Source organism: Lathyrus oleraceus, chromosome 5, assembly GCF_024323335.1.
Source record: "Lathyrus oleraceus cultivar Zhongwan6 chromosome 5, CAAS_Psat_ZW6_1.0, whole genome shotgun sequence".
In the NCBI taxonomy this organism is placed as follows: Eukaryota; Viridiplantae; Streptophyta; class Magnoliopsida; order Fabales; family Fabaceae; genus Lathyrus; species Lathyrus oleraceus.
In genome coordinates this window covers 354,479,578-354,500,364 of record NC_066583.1, presented here as the reverse complement: position 1 = coordinate 354,500,364, position 20,787 = coordinate 354,479,578, and positions in this window count along the sequence as shown.

The following is a 20,787-nucleotide window of genomic DNA, read 5'->3' as shown; positions in this document are numbered from 1 at the left end:
TCTTCTTTCCTGTTTCTGCAACTTGCCTCACAGAAAACCAAAACCCCTAGATATCTCTTCTTCCTCACACTCTTACTCAGGACACTTGTATCCTTCAATGGCGCTTCCTGAACAACACCATGCGGGCTTCGTAGCTGATATTGAGTTTCTCATCTTTGTTCATGACCGCGTCTACGTACCAGAACCTCCCTTGGAAACAGAATGTAGAAAAGTCTGGTATTGCTCTGCCTTCATTCCTTACGTGTTTGCTTGTAAGGTTCATGTGTTTATGGGCCCTTTAACCAAATATATTAAAAATCCTCAACGGTTTTAATATTACTTCCCCATATATCTTGGGTATGAACCACTGGTTTTCATTGATAAACCATTCAAGTTTAACTTCTTCAAAAATTGGATTTTTTTAGTCCCTTTCCTCCATCGGAGGGTGTTGAGTACATTAAGTGATAGATAGGATTGAGAGAAAAAGAGCACATTACTAGAAAGATTTAGGAATTTATGATCTTATCTAACTACCTAGGGTGACTCTCCCTTATAATACTCATATGTTGATTGCATCCATGTGTTTCTAGGATACATCCACAAACACTTTTTAACTACCATGTGGGATGATAACTCTCACTTTCTTCGACCTAGCCGCTATAGCTGGTGTTCGGTATGCTAGGTTGGACTTCAATCCTGCAAAGGTTACAAGGACTAATCCCGTCTTCTCCTTCTTTTGGTCGTCTTACAGCTCTTTCATAGAGGTTCATCGTAAGAAAACCGATGAAATTTATGTGCATGACTACATTTCTTTTCTTACTTAGTGGTTATCAATGTATGTGTTTTGCGCCCGGTCTGTTCAGGTGGATAAAAAATACGTGCCCCGTGCAACCCAGCTCTTTGAGGGCAGGAAAATTTATATGGACCGACTAATACTCATGGGACTTTAAGAGTCCCTAGACTTGGTTGTTGTTGATATGGTAAGACCAAAGAATCCCAACAGCCTACAAATAGGCATACCTATTTGGCTGTTGCAGCTGTGGATGAAAGCCACTTTTGAATCCTCCATAAAGGCCAGAGTTCCTCCTAACTCGACGGCGGGAATCGAAGCGCCCCGACTAGCCAAGCTCACTCCGGAAGATGGGAATGAGGTCTCTCTAGAGATCTTCGAAGATTACTTCCAAATGTTCCATAGGTGTAAGACCTTCACCGAGTCGATGGCCCTCTTTTCCAATCAGTAGTACGGTTCTGACTAGTTCAAGAAACCTTATCCCAATTGGTCTCAACAAAAATAAGACGAGATAGAGAGAGATCTATTTTCTTGCTTCAACCCCACCATTATCTAGTTTAAGGGTGGCCTCTTACCAACTGGACTTGGTGGCTAGGCAATTCTGGTTGAGCCATTTGCTTCCCAGGTGTCTAATTTTTATTAAGAGTTGATCTCAGTAAATTAATTTGACTTGATTAAATTAGATTTTAGGTTGATTTAACTAGAATTTTAGGAATTTTAATTTTTTTATATAGAATAAATGTTAATTAGAATTCTAGAAATTAGGAAATTCTAATTAAATTGTCTTAAGGTTTTGTTATTAGGATATGCAATTTAATTAGAAACTTGAGATAGAAAAATTAGATAATTAAGCCTAGTTTAGTTTTAATTAAATGATGATTAGTAGAAACTTCTCCTAATTAATTCATTTTTAGAATAATGGCCATTTTTCCCTTAGGGCTCAAAATCTTGATTTTAATGCATGTTCCCTTAGTTTAGGGCCTTAATCAGATTTGTCTGATTTTATTTACTTGGTTAATTCAATATGTTTACTATTGTACTTAGTTCAACTAATATTTTCAACCCCATTGGTTAGTGTTTACCAAAGGCCGCTTTGGTCAACTAAATCCTTTGTATTGTGTTGTAAGCCCCAAGCCTATTCAAGTGATCAAAAGACCCTTGATCACTTGATAAGGCAAGTTCATTGTGCTCAAGCTATTGTGGATATGCTGAATCTCAGGAGCTTAAGACCTCAATGTTCAAATGTAAGATCAAGACTTCAAGTCAACATTAATCAAGCATAGCTAGCAAAGTGGACTACTTCTCAATCATAACAAAGGTATCAACACTTGACGATCACAACTCAAAGTGTGTGGCACGAGCCTTAAGAAATAGAGAAGGAATGAGATTGGAGAATTCCATTAACTCATTCTGAATATCTTTGGGTACGGGACACATGACCCAGTTGCTCAACGTATTCACCTTTACTCATAGACTTTAGCACAATGTGAGTTATGTGATTGCCAAGTCTCTTTCTTCAACAAGTAGCATCGCATCAACAAGATCAACATGCATGACTTTGTATCAACAACTTGTCAATTTTGATTCGAGTTGCACGCTATGAGCCTTAAGAAACAAAGAATGGATGAGAGTGGAGAATTCCATTAACTCATTCTGGATATCCTTGGGTATGGGATGCTTGACCCAGTTTCTTAAGGTATTCGCCTTTGTTCAAAGACTTTAGTACAATTTGAATCACACAATTGACAAGTCTTCTTCAAGCAGACATATCAAGCATGCAACACTTCAATAATGGAGCATTGTTTCTATTAGCAACTTATGGTTGTACACCCTATTTCATTCAACTCATTGCCTTGTAAGGTGGTAAACCTTGGCACTTGTTCCTTGCCTTGAGAGGTGGTAAACCTTGGTAGCTCCTTGCCTTGTAAGATGGTAAACCTTGGCAATGTTATCCTTTTCCTTGAGAGGTAGTAAACCTTGGCAGGTCAGTTCTTTGCCTTGTGAGGTGGTAAACCTTGGCAATTCAATTCTTTGCTCAGAGAGTTATGGACTCTGGCATTTGTTTCTCTTTTCCCTGTAAGGTGATAAACCTTGGCACTTATTATTTGCCTTGTGAGGTGGTAAACCTTGTCAGTCCTGTTCAATTATTTACCTTGAGAGGTGGTAAACCTTGGTAGCTCCTTTCCTTGTAAGATGGTAAACCTTGGAAATTTTATCCTTTTCCTTAAGAGGTGGTAAACCTCGGCAGTTCAGTTCTTTTTCTTGTGAGGTGGTAAACTTTGGCAATTCAATTCTTTGCCTTGAGAGTTATGGACTCTGGAATTTATTTCTCTTTACCCTGTAAGGTGATAAACCTTGGCACTTATTTTTTTGCCTCGTGAGGTGGTAAACCTTGACAGTCTAATTCAATTTTTTTCCTTGAGAGGTGATAAACCTTGGTAATTAAATTCAGTTTCTTGCCTTGAGAGGTGGTAAACCTTAGAAGTTCAGTTCTCTTTGCCTAGAGAGATGGTAAACCTTGGCAGTTTAGTTCCTTGCCTTCAGAATTATAAACTCTGGTAGTGATACCTTGCCTAGAAGGTTATGAATCTTGGCACTCCTTTTTCAGCCTTGAAAGGTTATGTACCCTGGAAATCAATATGTTTTCCTTTTGTTTCAGCCGTATTAGGTTGAACTACGAAAGCTCTGATTTTCTCATTGCACAGTGAGAATACGTAGGCAGGAGAATTCAGGTTCTTCGCGAGCTACCTTATTTATAAATCCTTCATTCTTCATTCATTCAATCAATACCATCTTTTGAGATCAAATATACTTTCTTTTAGGCCCCGTATATACCATTTTAGGACGATATAACAACAACTCACCTTGTAAACCAAGAGTTGTTTGGCTCGTACCCAGACATTTAATTCATGCTTTTTCGGCTAAGTCGTCAGTTTACTCTTCGATTCAAAGTCTATTTCCTTCATGGATCCAAAATACCATTCTTCTTTGATATCAGACTGTTTGTTCCCCAACTATTGATATATTGTCCTTGTAGTTAACAATACTTTCTTTTGGGCTCCGCATATACCATTTTAAGACGATATAACGGCAGTCCACCTTGTGAATCAAGAGTTGTTTGGCTCATACCCAAACATTTAATTTATTCTTTTTGACTAAGACGCTTGTTTACTCTTTGGTTCAAATTTTACTCTCCCTTGTGGGTTCCCTTGATACCATTCTGTTGGTGCAAATTATACTTTTTATCACCTATCTCTTGTTTTGTTCTCATGGTTCCACGAACTACGAATGCTCTGACTTTCTCATTGTATGATGAGAATACGTAGGCACGAGGATGCGAATCTTTGGTGAGCATATTTCTAATTATTCCTTCTTCCGCCTTTGGGCACCATTGATATCTTTCATAAACCATTATATACCTTCAATCATTAAACCGTTCACCTAGTGACATATTGTTTCTTTGAAACCGAAATTCAGTTTTCTTTGGAATTCCATATATACCCTTTTAGGACGCCTAATGAAAAGTCTGTGTTTGTACCAAGAGTTGTTTGTGCTGTCAAACCAAACATTTAATTCATTCTTTTTCGGCCAATAAGACTATTTCCCTCTATGGTACAAATTACATTTCTCCTATGGATTCTAATGTATACCTTTACCTTTGGTTTTAAATTATACCTCTTCAGTCACCTGTTACCAAATCCTTCAATTTTGTGACTTTGATCATTCATTCCATTCATCTCCATGATGCATTCATATTCTACCTTGATTCACTTCATGTGATATACCCTATCATTTGAGCCAAATACATTATCTCTTTGAGCTCCATCTTGTATCTCCTTGCGAACTAAGAGTTGTTTGCATTGTAAAACCAAACACTTAATTCCTTTCTATTCGGTTATTCCAATACAATGATACCATGTCGTAGGCCCCTCACTTGTTGGTTCATACCAGTTTTACTCTTGGGTTCATATTTCATCCCTTTTTGGAGTTCAAATCACATAATCCTTTTGGTGGCTATTGATTACTTCACAAAGTGGGTTAAAGCGGCATCGTATGCATATGTAGCCAAGCAAGTTGTTGTAAGGTTTATCAAGAATAAGATTATATGTCGTTATGATGTTCCAAGTAAGATCATTACTGATAATGGATGTAACTTGAACAATAATATGGTGGAAGCTCTTTGTAAAGACTTCAAGATTTCACATCATAATTCTTCTCCCTACAGACCCAAGATGAATGGGGTTGTTGAAGCTGCGAATAAGAACATCAAGAAGATCATTCAGAAGATGGTCGTGACATATAAGGATTGGCATGAGATGCTCCCATTTTCTTTGCATGGGTACCGTACATCCTTCCGCACTTCATCAGGGGCAACCCCTTTCTCTCTTGTTTATGGTATGGAAGTTATGCTTCCCGTGGAGGTTGAGATCCCATCATTGTGTGTCTTGATGGAAGCCAAGTTGACCGAAGCCGAATGGTGCCAGACCAGATATGATCAACGGAACTTAATTGAAGAGAAGAGATTGATTGCCATGTGTCATGGTCAGTTATATCAGCAAAGAATAAAGAAGACAATTGATAAGAAGGTCAGACCTCGTGTGTTTAGAGAAGGTGACCTTGTGCTCAAGAAGATTCTATCTTTCAAACCAGATGCTAGGGGCAAATGGACTCCTAATTATGAAGACCCGTATATTGTGAAGAGAGCCTTTTCAGGTGGTGCTTTGATTCTTACAACTATGGATGGCGAAAAGTTCACTTGTCCTGTGAATGTTGATGCAGTCAAGAAATACTTCGCCTAAAAAAGAAAAAGAACAGCTCGCTAAGTTAAAAACACGAAAGGACGGTTTAGGAAAAAATGAGCGTCTTAGTGGATTGAAAACCCGAAAGGGCAATCCAGGCAAAAATTAGAGGCATAAAACAGAAATTTATCTCGCTAGATTGAGTACCCCACCTTGGGGAAATCTAGGCAAAAATTAGGGATAATGGCAAGTAACTGCATTCGGTTGGTCCTGATCATTGGAGACATTTTTTGACCAAGTCATTCATTTTTGATTCGTCATTCTCGACCAAAGCCAAGAGCACAACGGATATTGAAGTCTGGTAGGAAGAGTAGTGATCATTGTATTTAATGTAGCCCTTTTCCATGTAAATTATCATTTTCAACTTTGTAAAGATCCATGGAGTCTTGTCATTTACAGGCTACCATTCCATTAAATAAAGTTGAGCTTTTTATCCAATTGTTTCTACTCTTATTTATTTCAGCTAAATAAAATTGAATTTTATCATGATAATTTTGAAAAGAATTAATAAATTAAAATCATTTTTCTTAAGAATATGAAAGAAATCATTTTAAAAGCAATCGATTTCAGTAAGGAATATCAACAGCAGTTTGAGAACAGGTAAGTCTTGAAATGTGGAGCCTTGTTGGTCTCCCTCAAGCAGTTGGTTGGGCGATAATTCCCAAACAATTCATCGTTTATCCCCAGTAGAGTTGAACTGGTGATCAATCCCTTTTGCAAATTTTCCCAGTTGAGTTGAAGGCTCACATCCTCAGCAAATTGGCTCAGACCCCGTGCAGAGTTTTATCTTCGGTACTCCCCGGCTGAGTCCATCTTCAGATATCGAAGATCTCTGATTTCCGGCGATGTTTTATTTGGTCCTCTGCAAGGTTGTCTCCCATGTGATATGGTGTTGACCTAAAATTCCCCGCATAGTTGACAACTTGGATCCTCAACAGATTTTTTTCTCCTTTCCCCAGCTAGGGTTGATTTATTCAGAGCCAGATTATTGGTGTTCATTCCCTAACATTTTTTCTCTAGTTGGTGTTCCCATCTTGTTGAGATTAGCTGAGTGTTGCAATGGTGATTCAAATCGGTGATATTTGTATCCTTTGTGATAAGTTTTGTCAGCATAATTATCAAACACGTATACATATTCATGCATAAAATGCAACATCACATATTTCATTATGCATTTGTTATTACATTTGATTTTATTATTATGATTCCCTGCTATGGTGACATTATTTCCCCATGCAGGTTTGGTGCGTCTGTCCTTCTTCAATGGTAGAGTGTCAGCCCATTAAGCAGAAAGAATTTAACCTTTCTCTTTTCCCCACTGAGTTATTTCCTCGTGGATGATTATTGTTTCAGTTTCCTCCCTAGTTAATTATCTGGATGGAACCACTCCCCTTGAGTTATATCCTCATTTGGGTTAAGTCCTTGTTTGACCGTTTCTTTCTAGCTCTTACCTAGATAGATACTTTTTGGTAATATTCTTCTCAATTTTTGAGTACTTTACTTTTTCCCAATACCTGGTAAATGTAATTCACTTCCTTTATTTTCCCCAGCGGATTCGTTTTCACGTTTCCCCAGGCAGTCTATCCTTGATATGTTCATCCTAACCGATGACGGGTATTCTCCCTTTGTGGTTTTCTACCCAGTAAAAAGGTAGTTGTAATCCATATTCCATTCCCTAGAGGGTTAATCCTTAATATGTTCATCTTAACCGATGACAGATTTCCTCCTCTTTGCGGTCTTCTTCCTAGTAACAGGTAGTTGTAAACCTGTTTTTCCCCGCTGAGTCTATCCTTGATATGTTCACTTTAATCAGTGACGGATATTCTCTTTTTGGTATTCTATCCAGTAACTGATAGATATAATTCCTATTTTTCCCCGGCAGTCTATCCTTGATATGCTCATCCTAACCGATGGAGGATATTCTTCCTCTGAGTCTATCCTTGATATGTTCACTTTAACCGGTGACAGATATTCTCTCTTTGGTCTTCTGCCCAGTAACCGGTAGTTGTAAATACTATTTGATTATTTTTCCCAGCAGGCCATTTCTTACCCAATAACGGGTAACGAATACACCTCTTTTTCCTCAACGAGTCATCCTTGATATGTTTACCCTAACCGGTAACAGATGTCCCTCTATCAGAGTATATTATCTTCCTAACCAGTAACCGGTAATATATAATATACTTCTAGTACTCATGTGTTGAAGTTCATTCTTCCCAGTTGAGTTTAAGTACGTATTTCCTTAGTTAAGTCGTCAATCCCCTATTTGGTTCGAGTATTTCAATTTTGTTCTGATTTACTCGTTTCTCCTGCAGATTTTCCCTTATCCCCAACCGAGTCTTTCCATCGATTTATTTTCATGGAATTCCTCTCGTGTCTCCAGCAGTCTTTAAGTTGTATCTTGGCATACGCATAACCACTTATCCCCCAGAGTCTCTGTCTCCCTAGTGAGTTTTCCTTATGGAATGCATTATGCTCCTGTGAATTTTCAGTTTTTCCGGATTCTTTTCTTTTGTGACAATATGCTCCCCACAAAGATTATTTTAACATTCATGTCAGATGCATCATGAGGTCTCTTAGGGACCAATTTTTTTTTATATGTTGTGATTTAAGTCCATTCTACTGAGTTGATACGAAGATTTTAACCTTCACATCCTCAGTTAGAATTTTCTTAAATATGGGCAGCTGTAAGACCCCCAATTTGACCCTAAGATCCCTCTTTCTATATCAACATATGCATTGGCTTTAGGATCACACCTTGGCATCCTCATTACCCCTCATTCATTGGGTTTGCATTGGGAGAGATCACTAAGAACATTTTGATTGTATCATACTTTGTTTTTCATTATTTACTAACCAAAATACCAAAAATATGGTAATGTATAGTTTGTTGCTTTTGTAGGTAGTGTGTGTAATCACCCATGCTCCATCAAGCTCATATGCAAGGAGATCAATCAAGACATGGTTTACATTGGCTCTATACATCATATATGGATCCACGTGGTCTTCACATATCATTTTGATCCAGAAATCATCAAGAGTTTGAAGCTTGTTTGCCTTGGAAGCCCTAATTCATCTAGGTATCTTGTGTGACTTCCTCAATAAGTTTCTTCATCATTTGATCAAATATATCAAGGGATACTTCATATTACATCATCTTACACATATATGATCCCCCATGAGTACCAAACATCAAGAGGATTTCAAGTTTGCAAGATGGTCATGGTGGTTGACCAGAGAAAATCAACTGGTCAAAACTGGGGTTCCTTAGACCCTATCTCCTACAAGTTTTGTCATATGAAAATGATTACAAGAGCCATGTTACTCCTTATTACATTCCAAATAACTTTCATGTTGAATTCAAGAGCTATTTTTGCTTGGAATGTCATTTTTTATGGTGAAAGATTATAGGTCATTTTGTTTGAACCCTAGTTAGGAGGTCAACTTCCAAGGACCATAACTTGCTCAATTCTTATGAGATTAAAGTAATTCTAGTTACATGATTAAATTCAAGATTTCATTTTCAACTTTTATGTTTATAAGAAGTTCAAATTCAACATGCAAATGCATGTGCCAAGAGGAAACATTATAGGTCATTTTGGGCCATTACCATTGAACAAGTGATTTTCCTCAACTTCTAAAATGCATACCTCCTTCATGCCAAATCTAAATGATGTCAAATTTGTGACCCAATTGAAGAGGTTTAAAATAGATACAACTTTGATGAAGGAACTTTTTTCCATTTGAAGTCCATAGCCAAAGTTATTCAAGGTGGAAGAAGTGAACATTTGGCTTGGTACGTAGAAAATTTTCAAATATGTTTGATTTTCCAAACTTCCACCTCAAAATTAATCATGACCCAAGCTTGAAACGGAAAAGTGTTCAACATAAAATTCATTCCCCTTGATCTCACCTTTCCTAAAAGTCCAAAATCACCTCATTTGGCCAAAGAATGAAGGACTTGCGCATGGGTTCTTTTCAAGGGACCAATTGGATGATTTTCACCTTCACATTTCAAACTCAAATGCATGGCTAAATGACATGATTTAAGCATGATTCACAAGAAATTTTGGACTTAATAACATCACTTGATGGGCCTATCACACGCCCATGCAAGCATGCAAGGTGAATTTTTCATCTCTTCGATTGTCCCTCAATTCTCCACTATTCTTTGTGATTTTTGGTTGCCTGAAGTCCTACCAATGTAGGCAAGAAGATTGAGTTACTTTGAGGTCAAATTGAAGCAACTCAGTTCATGGTCCTCAAAATTCAAATCCTTGTATCTTTTTATATACTTGGAATTGGAGAAAATTGAGGCCAGATTCGAGCTCCCGAGCATTTTCTCTTCAAAATAGTGTCATTGTTTTTCATTTTTCATCGAGTTGAGGTTGGACCAGACCGATGGTCATCACCAGAGAAGATGACCGGAGCTAGGGCACCGGTAGTGAGTTGACTTCATCTCATCCATCTGATCTTGGTCCAAGGATATGATCCCAGCCTTTGGTTTGAATTACCATTTGCACATGCGCGTTGACTATGGACTATGGTGGATGATACGCGCTTGGTCATCAGATCTGCCACCTCAATTAATGAGGGAGATCTGATGGGCCTTGTTTTTTTGTATTTTCTGATTTTTCATTTAATTGCTTTATTTTGTTTAATTCATAATAATTTTATTTTTAATCCAAAAAATATGGGACTTTCACAAAAAATCTTTAAATATTTTTCTCTTTCATTTTCTGAATTAAAATTACTTTTTGGATTAATTTCGGTATATTTCTTGAATGAAAGTTTTTGTGCATATTTTTAATTGTTAAAGAATACTTCTGACTTTTCAAAAATAATGAAGTTTTTTGTCTAAGGTCCTTTCACCTTGTTTGACATAGGATAAATCTCTTGGGTATTTATTTGGTGTTTTGAAGAGGTTTTAGGTTTTGACCAAACTAAATTGAATTTTAATGCATTTTTAATTTGATTTTTAATTGATTAATTGAGTAAAAATTATGTTGAGTCATTTTTATGGATTTGTGGTGTTTGACTATTTGTTTGGGCCTTGGTCAAGGTTGATTTGACTTTTGTTGGATTAAAATTATTGGATTTAGAGGATTGATGAAATGTACATTTCATCTCCCAAAATGAATGAATAATTTTAATTTGACAAAACTCCTCCCATGACCAATTTGTGTTTCTCTCATTCCCCTTCCCCCTCATCTTCATCTCTATTCTTTCCCATTCCTTTCATTGACCAATGAAATTTCAAAAATCCTAAGGCTAATTGGTTCATCAATGACCTTGTGTCAGATGAACCAATACAAGTATGGATGTGATAGGTCCATCCCCCTTGATCTTTTCTTTTAGTGTGTGGTATATTTTAGGAGTTTGGTTTATGATACCAAATATATCACATGCATTAACACCTATGTTTTTATTACCCGACCTCAGATAGTTTTGACTTCTACATAAGTCCAATTACAGTTGCTTAACATAGAGCTAAACTTGACCCTAAAGGCATAGCATTCTAGTAAGTGAGTTTATAAGTCTCCCATCTTTCTTGATATTGTGTGGAAACTTGACATTTTTTTCTTCCTAGGGAAGATGTCTTGGTTTAAAGATCCATGCTTGTGAATAGATGGTTGAGTGTTCTCCAAAAAATGACTTAATCAATTAAAAAGCAAAACACTACTAACATTCAATTAACTTTGACTAACATTTGACTAACTCTTATTAATATTGCTTTACTTTTCAAGTCATTTACTTTATACAATTTAGTTTCTAGTCATTTATCATTCATTGCCATTTACATTTCATTAAACTTGTTTATATTTATGCCATTTTCACTTTGCTCATTTGAGCCATATCTTGTGATTGTATACATTTGTTTGTGTATTTTGATTGTGCTTGTGGTCTTAGGACCTTAAAATACTTAATAAATAACAAAAACCCTAAAAAATATTTGGTGGACTGTTTATCTTGATCTGAACTTTTGGACTTAGGATTAGGCAACATTCCCTGTGCAAAAAGGACTTGGCCAATGCCAACATTCTGAAATCAAGTTATTATGAACTGAGCCTTCATCTGATGCAAGTCTTGGGATTTATTTGAATTCATCTGCTAAGTTGTCTTGATGCAAATTGTTATTTTGATCTTGTGTCTAATGCTTTATTCTGAGTTAATCAAGGAGTATTTCATTTGATACATGATAAGACAAAGAAGATTGCTATCTATGTGATTTACTTGCTTGGATGTGGCTATCTTTATTTGATGTCTTGATCTTCATGATGTCTGATATTGCTAACTTCCTTCTTGATTATTGCTTGATTCAAAGTACAAAGGGAAAATGGGGTTTCTATATGGCATTCTTGTCTGTTGGATTGCATCTCATCGGTCAGATCTTTTCAACTCTTAACTTTTAATTTTTATACTTAGGGTAGCATCTTCATCTTCTCCCACTTCTTAAATTTTAAAATCTCTCACCCTTTTTTCAAAAACTTTCTTTTCTTGTCATTTCAAACTTAGACCTTATCTCAAAAATAGAAACTTTGGCCTTATGCGAATGGATTTTTAAACCTTTTCTTAAATCAACTTTGTAAATAAACTTAATTATATTGACTTAAAATTTCAAAAGACAAAAAGAACTAACAACTTCATTCAAACTTTTAGGCCTTTGTGCCTTTCTTATTACTCCCTCCGTCTCATAAAAAATGTCCTGTTTGAACAATTCACGGTTCTTAAGAAAATGATTAGATGCGTTGGTTTTGATGATAAATTAATATCATTTACTAGAATACCCCTATTAATTGTACTTAAAAGAGTGGTTGGATAAAGTGAAAGTTAATAAATAGGGGTATGATAGTGTAAAAATAATAAGAAATGTTGCATTGATATTGTAAAAGGACAATTATTTTGAGATAGAGAAAAAGTGTAAATGAGTCACTTTTTATGAGATGGAGGGAGTAATCTTTTATTAAAAGAAACCCACTCATTTTGAAATTGTTACCATGAACTACGAGGTTTTGATCCCTCATTTTCATGTTGGTACGTAGACACAAGTCCGAAGGTTTTGTCAAACACAAAAATATAATCATTGAATTCTTTTCTCATCCCCACACTCTATTTCTTCTCAAACATCATTTATACCAAAAAACACATACACACATAAAAAGGGCTCCCTAGGAGTACCTAAGACACTTTGGGTGCTAACACCTTCCCTCTGTGTAACCAACCCCCTTACCTGTAATCTCTGGCATTTTATTAGTTTTGATTTGAAAACTTCTTATCTTTGGGTTTTGTTCGTACGTTTCCCTTTTACTTTAGAAACAATAAAAGCGCACTGGAGACTCTGGTTTTATTGACGTTAAGCTTATCCATAGTTTGATGATCATGAATTTACCGCTACAGCTGCACTATTTATAGACAAAATTAATGAACATTAACGTGTTTACCGTCATATATCTTTAAAAACCATTATCTATAAACCATATTCTTTCAAGAACTATAAGACACTATTAAGATGTAAAACTTCTCTCTCAACTTTTGAAATCATTTTCTTTTGAAGAGATATTTTCTCGAAATGCTTTAGACAGTTGATTATATGAAGGTTTAAAATGTGAGTTTGGATCACATAACTCCAAGGTTTTTCTTTGTGATACGCCAATAAGCATAAATGGGTCAATTCATCATCATCTAAACTTGAGTTAGAGGAAAAATATTCTTCGTCTTCTTATTCCCAAGCTATGTAGGCTCTACGGCCTTTGGAATTTTTACTTTTGCCCTGTTAAACTCTTGCTTATTCTTATGCTTATTTAGGCTTATATAATTAATTTTATAACACTTGGATGTCTTTCTTTTTCTTGGGTTGATGAGACTTCTTGAAGATTATCAAGTTTTTGTTGGATGCTTGAGACATTTTATTTTAATGTACTTGTTATAACGTTTCACGAACAAACCATTTTTTCTTATTTAGAAGAATATTCATTAGCAGTGTCATCATCTTCCTCTACTATGGTCTTGAAAGTGGAGGCCTTAAAGGAGACGTTTCTCTTATCTTCTCTAACTCTTTCTTTATTTTTCATGTTAACTTCACTTCGTTCGAGTCTATTTAACTCATGCTCATGGTTGGCGATTTTTCCAAACAGTGTTGATACATCCAAAGTCTTCAAGTCATATGACTCTTTTATGGTTGTTACTTTTGGTTTCTATTCTACACATAAATCTTAACACTTTGTTAGCATAATCCTGGTTAGATAAAGTTTTCCTAAATTTTCTAGCTTGTTGATTATATGAATAAAATGCACTAGATTCCACGGTTTCACTAGGTTCTATATGAAAAAGCTCATATTCAAATGTTAACATGTCATTCTTAGATTGCTTCACATATTCAGTACCCTCATTGAGTATTTGAAGTGTGTTCCACATCATTTGAGTTGTCTTACAATGCAAAATCTAGTAAAATACGTTAGCGCTCAAAGCGGAAATTAGTAGATTATTCGCTTTCAAACCACAAGAAGCTTTCTTAGTTTTTTAATCATCCCAATCCTTTGAGGGTTTTATAGTTTCAATGCCATTGATGATTCTTTTTGAGACAAAAGGATTGTCTTCGATAACAACCAAAGCATTTTATCAACTGACATTAAGTGAACAAACATGTTATTTTTATGATACATATAATTTTCACTCTTGAATATGAGACCTCTATTGTATTCACATTTCAAATTTCCCTTACCCATATTCTCAACTTTTGAAGTCGCGAGACATGATCAAAAGACCAGTTCTTGATGCCAATTTTTGTTTAGAATGTGGGTGTAGAATGGTTTAGAAAGGGTGGTTGAATAGACCTTTCCCGAAAAATCAATTTCAAAAACAGAGTTTTACAAAAACTTGGTAGTGGAAATTACACAAGACGCATTTGAATTGATTTCATAATTTACACTATAATCAGAAAATATAATGAAGATGAGATATGAAGATGCTAAACAATCATTGTGTCAATTAACCGAATTAAATTTATACGAGATGTTTAAATTCAACATTATTAATTGATATAAAAATCTAATATTATAAATTTATCATAGCTATAATTAGTAGAAAGATTGTTTGGCAGACTTAATCTATCACATACAACACTACAAATAACGCTTCTAACATCGCACATAAAAGATATGTAACCTCGGCTACCGAGGGGACGTAACAAGGGTGACATGAAAAGATGTCACTTAACACCTCAGTTAAAGAAAAACCGAGGGGTAAAGTTATATGATGACGAGTTCGAACCCCAACATCTTCATTTTTATTAATTACAAAAACATTGTCTTATGCGTCTCGGTTTATTCACAAACCGAGGGTTAAAATATATTGTTTTTTTTAATAAAACTTATTACATTATTAATAAAATAATTTTTTTATAAACTACAATGCTTACCCAGAATATTACATAGTTTACATAGAATATTAAAATAAAAATTAATTAATCCATGAAGATCATATGTTAGATCTTCGAATCCTTGATATTTGGACAAGATCAAATGATGAGTGGGACTATATGCTCAATGGATTTACCTCGAATGGTTTTGTTTTTGATATAAAACAAAAAAAAAGGTTGATAAAAAAAGGTTAGATAAATAAATGATTTTTGCTCAAATAAATAGTTAAGAACACTAACCTTAAACCCAAATAATTTTCTGGTCTTGCATCCATCTTAGCATACTTTTATAGTAAATGATCTTGCAAACTGAAAGAGGTGGATGTAGATATGTTTCAAGTGTTATTCATATTCAGAAATATGCTTTTATAAAGGAAGTTTTTTATGTTTCACGCGGATCACTAATGATAATGTCTTGATGGTTGATATCTCTTGAAATGAACGACATATATTTGATTAACAAAACCATTAAAGGTTTTTTATGTTTAATTTAGGTAAAAAAATTTAACCCTCGTTTAAATTGAAAACCGAGATAAATAACCTTTGATTTTTTTTTTATTTTGCATTTCATTGATTACAAAGAATATTTACAAATAAAAAAAATAATAAAAAAGAAAGGTTCCTGGATTGTTGGTTTCTGATTTTTTTCCCTCAGTTATATGGAAAAACTGAGGTAATATATTGTTGTTATATTTAAAAAAAATAGTAATGATCATCGCGCATTAGAATCATATCACTAAAATATTAATGACCATCCTTACTCAAAATGTAACGTATCTTTTGGATTTTAAATGAGGTGTTTTAGCTTTTCTAATTGTTTCATCTCCTCTTTTCCAATTTATTTATACACCATTCAAGTTTCATTGAATTTACATCTCTTTGTCTCTTTAAATCTAGTTTAAAGTCTTTTCTTTATATTCAAAAAATGTCTACAAAAACTTTCAACGGAGATGAAAATATTTTGTTCGTTATCAATGGAAAGTTTGTTGATTTCGAAGAGTTGAAAGACCAAAGTTTTGATCTAATGAAAACTATTTCCAAAGATAAGTTGAAAGGTTACTTTGACATGCTTCATGGACCCATCTAAACTAATCTGGTAACATAGTTCTGGTAAAATTCCCCCGTTAGGCAATCTGGTAAGGATGCTAAGTCAATATAGTCTAGTGTATTTGACTTTCGTATCACCATTACTCCATCACTTATTTCCCAGACAATAAAGTGTGAAGAGAAAGGTAGTTGTGTTAAACAATATAGATTCAACAATGTCTTCTCAAACCATATTCTCCTAATTTATGCCAACTACAATAACCTCACTAGTCCTGCTACTCTCATCCCAATTGTAAAAGTTCTGCATCAACTTCTAGTGTCAAATCTCCTTCCAAGAGAGAAACAATTAGAAACCCTTACTTCAGATGACAAACATATTTTGTACTTCCTTATCCACAACGTCAAAATTAATCTTTCTCTTACTATTTTTAACTTCTTAATGGAAATGGTTGTGATCTCTCACGAGGAAATAACTTTCCTCATACCATATGGAATAGTTCTTTCTTTATCTCATTTTGGGATAGTTAAAGGGGTAAAAAGAGCATGATTAAAATTTGAAATTGAGTTGAGTCAAAAGTTTGAATATTTTGAATAGTTATCTATTTTGTTTTTCTGTTATTTGTTGTCCTGCTTTTCTGATTATCCATGAAAATTTTTCTTTCCTTTTTTTATTGATAACAAAGATTTTGTATTTTACAAATTAACTTAGAGAAAAATTTAACAAAGAAAAAAAGTTAAAAAATAAATACTAATTAAACCATTGAAAAAAACATAAAAATGTAGTAATCGGGGTTCGAAGCGTCCATAATATTTATATTCCCTCGGTTTTTTCAAACGACCGTGGTAATAGGTTATACTAAAAATACAATAGTGCTCCTTATAGATATTCCCTCGGTTTTATGGATAACCGAGGTAAAAGGATGTTAGGCTAACGCTACTAGGAACTATACTCTCGGTTTTTAGCATTTCGAGGTGAAAGTTTTGTTATAAAAAGTGTTGTTTGTAGTAGTGATACCTGCACTTATAACATAAAATCACTATAAGCAATAAACTTATCAACACATGATTCTAGAAAAATGTTAAAACCTAAGATCATATAATTTTATACAGGAATTTAAATAGAGTGATAGAGCAAAGTACACCATGATTTATACTGGTTTAGTGCATTCCTCCTCACTATCACCTAATCCAGTCTCTAAATCATTGGAAATTTATTAGTCTTCCACTGTATGATTATTTTATAACATTTGTTTCAATACAGTCAAATAATCTCAAATAATGATGGAAATTTAAATAAACATATAAGAAGTTTCAACGTGAATCTTCTTCTTCTGACGTATACAATTGACGAGGTTTAATTCCACAAGATCTTTACTCGACCTTGAATCGGTCCACCTTCCAGATCCAAAATTTACTCCAAGTCTCTGTCTGCAGCGATCTTCACTCAAGCCTATTGGAAGTCCCTTGTCCAAGCCTTTGATCTAATTGAAGGGACCAAAAACTCCAAAATTTCTTTGCATCAACATTCACTTGGTCTTACTGAAGTTTTCCTTGGTGAAGAAAATCCTCTATTTTCCTTTGTTGGATTGTCAATCACATCTACACAGTCACAACTTGATTCTTCAATCCGAAACTCAATTTTCGCAAAGCATTACCATCTAATGACACTCATCTCACTAGACCTCACACTTCATCCAAATTTAAAAGCAAACACACAAGAATAATGATTTTCTAGACGTTGAAGATGAATAATATCAAATGCAATCTCACAAAACAATGCTCAATAACTCACGAAATCAAATTAAGAAAAAGTTGTTCTTCAAATTTGAATTGAGAGAGAGAGAGAGAGAGAGAGAGAGAGAGAGAGAGAGAGAGAGAGAGAGAGAGAGAGAGAGAGAGAGAGAGAGAGAGAGAGAGAGAGACTTAAAAATTGTTTTTCAAAATGTGTGAAAATTAAGTGTTGTTTTTTAGAGAGAAAATGTTTGTTTGTATATGTGCTAGAGTTAATGCACTAAAAATGAGTAAAATGACCCTTATAATTTGAGTTAAGAGCAAAAATTATTATATGAGTCAAATGAGAGAGTGATTTGAATCAAAAATATAAAATCAGATTTTGCACCTTTGATTCGAGTCATGATTCGAAACATGTGATTCAGGTCAAAGAAATCCTTGATCGAGTCATACAACCATATGAAAACTCCAAATTGTGAAACTAAACCCTGATTCAAAGTAGGTTATCATGTGATTTGGACCAATCTCTTTTCTTATTCGATTCAGAAGATCTTGTGATTCAAATCATACTACCAGAGGCAAATTCTGATTTACACATTAAGTCCATGATTTGAGTCACCAAATTCACAAATTCAAATCATGATTGAAGAATTGCAATTTTTGATAAAACGAATTGTTCATGCTTGAATCGAAAATTTGTCTGACTTGAATCATGCTTATGTGAGTTTCTGTATTCAAGTTTTCGACTTATTAACTTGAACCATTTTTCATTGACATTACACTTTAACGAAAAACACTCAATTCTTAAAGATGGACACTGATCTAACAGAGAGGGGACTTAATTATTAAAAATGATAAAGTAAACAATAATCAATAGGATGTACACAAAATCCTAGAAGAGAAGAACAATTTCATAAATCTTAATCGTTAAACTAATGTTCAAGTTTGTCAACACCTTTGCAGATGTTCTACTTTATAAAAATATCTGACGCTATATACAAACTCCTTTTTAAATTAAAGTGGATAACTGTTCCTAAATAGTTTTTTTCAAAATATTGTTGAGTACATGTATGAGTTAGTTAATTTAAATTTTTTCAAGTCTCTAGTGAAGATAATTTTCTTGATTGTGCTTAAAGGAATACATAAATCTTGCTAACAGAGGGATTGATATCAATAATATTATCACAAGTGCTCTCGCTCAATATGATCAGTGACAACATTTTTAGATTTCTTACAAAACATACTTGCATCACACAAGACAAGCATGAGGGGAACCGCTAGCTAATACAAACAGTCATTGAGCAAACTGCCTATGGATCTTTGCACAACATAGTTGTCAACCAAACTATCCACTGCACACTTGAATTACAATCTCAGAATGAGTTACTTGCTAATCATATAAAACTTCAAGATGGTATAAAGCCTCGTTTAAGATTCATTAGACCACCCACCATTTAGTTTCATGTCCCATATGTAAATCTTGGACGTAATAAGGGTGTTAAAGAGTCTCAAATCGAACGATATATAGTTTGAAAATGTGTTTATAAATAAGGGCAATCATCACCTTACAGCTGGTTATGTAGGGTGAGTTAAACCCAACCCACGTATACTAAAAAAATATATTTGAAAAATTTATCTAAACCCTCAAAAACCCGGCTTCAATCAAAATTTTGAGTATCTCAAAATTAAGGGTTTTTGGTGTTATGAATAAAAGCAAACACTCCCAAACTAAAAATTCAATCCACTCAATATTTCTCTTTTTTTTTTATCTAGGTAACATTAATTTTCTTTATGAAATTGGTGTTGCAAACAGGTTTTTGATATCAGTTTTACTGCTGAAACTGATTTAAAAACTGAATTGAAGCAACAGAAGCATTATGTGGACTTCCAGAGTCATCAAAACAAATAAATTGCTGAATATTTAAATGCAATTTTCTTGGTGAATTGACTATCCGTCATAAAGCTTCACAAACTTAAATGTTTCAAACAAATTGTTTAAGGCCTAGAAGAACAGAGCATGTTTTCGAGAAAACTTTACAAAACCATTGTTTAAGGCCTTAAATGTTTCAAACATATACATCATTATGCATTACATATGTTTAGACAAATAATTTACCTGACATCTGTAACTAAAATACAATGTATTCCTTTTTAAACTTTATCTCTTAGGACTTTATTTCAATCAACAACAACAATCACATATTATACATTAAATTAAGAATAATCATGAATACAAAATATCTACCAAATCAAATCACATAGCATCTAGTTTTTGAATGTTTACAGCAGGTTACGGCTGAGAATGAGATGGATCCGGAATTGGAGGTTGAGTAGCTTTTGAATGCATAGCAAGGAAGAGCTTAGAGATGCAAGTACTGACGAGGTTGAAGAAACAGAATGAAGTAACCATTAGAAGGAATATGTTGATGATATACCAATTCCAAAAGTGAGGGATGAGAATCCAAAGAAGTATCTCACATCCAACAACACCAGAAATGTGGAATATTACCATAGTGGTTGGCAAGGTGATGTCAGCTGTGGATGCAACAACATGACAAAAGATACAAATCAAAAAGAGCAAGATAGCTGGAGATGATTGTTGGAAGGGATTGGTGTTTAAACCTTGATACTTAATTCCAATTGAACCCAACTCTAAACTCATCAGAATAGTATATGCTTTATACACACTCATACTCATTTTTGTCTGTGCGTTGATATGTTAATTTTATGCTTTCATATATATATATATATATATATATATATATATATATATATATATATATATATATATATATATATATATATATATATATATATATATATATATATGGGTGGGTCGGTATATGCATTAATGGATGATGGTTGGAAATGTTATACTGAATGACTACTGATAATGGCCGCAAAGTCAATCTATTAATTTGGAAAATAACTAGATGATCTTTATTGATTGATAATAACCGTTTATATGCGTTTCTAAAGTTTTAAAATAAAACTAAGGGAAGATTTTTGGGGAATACACCCAC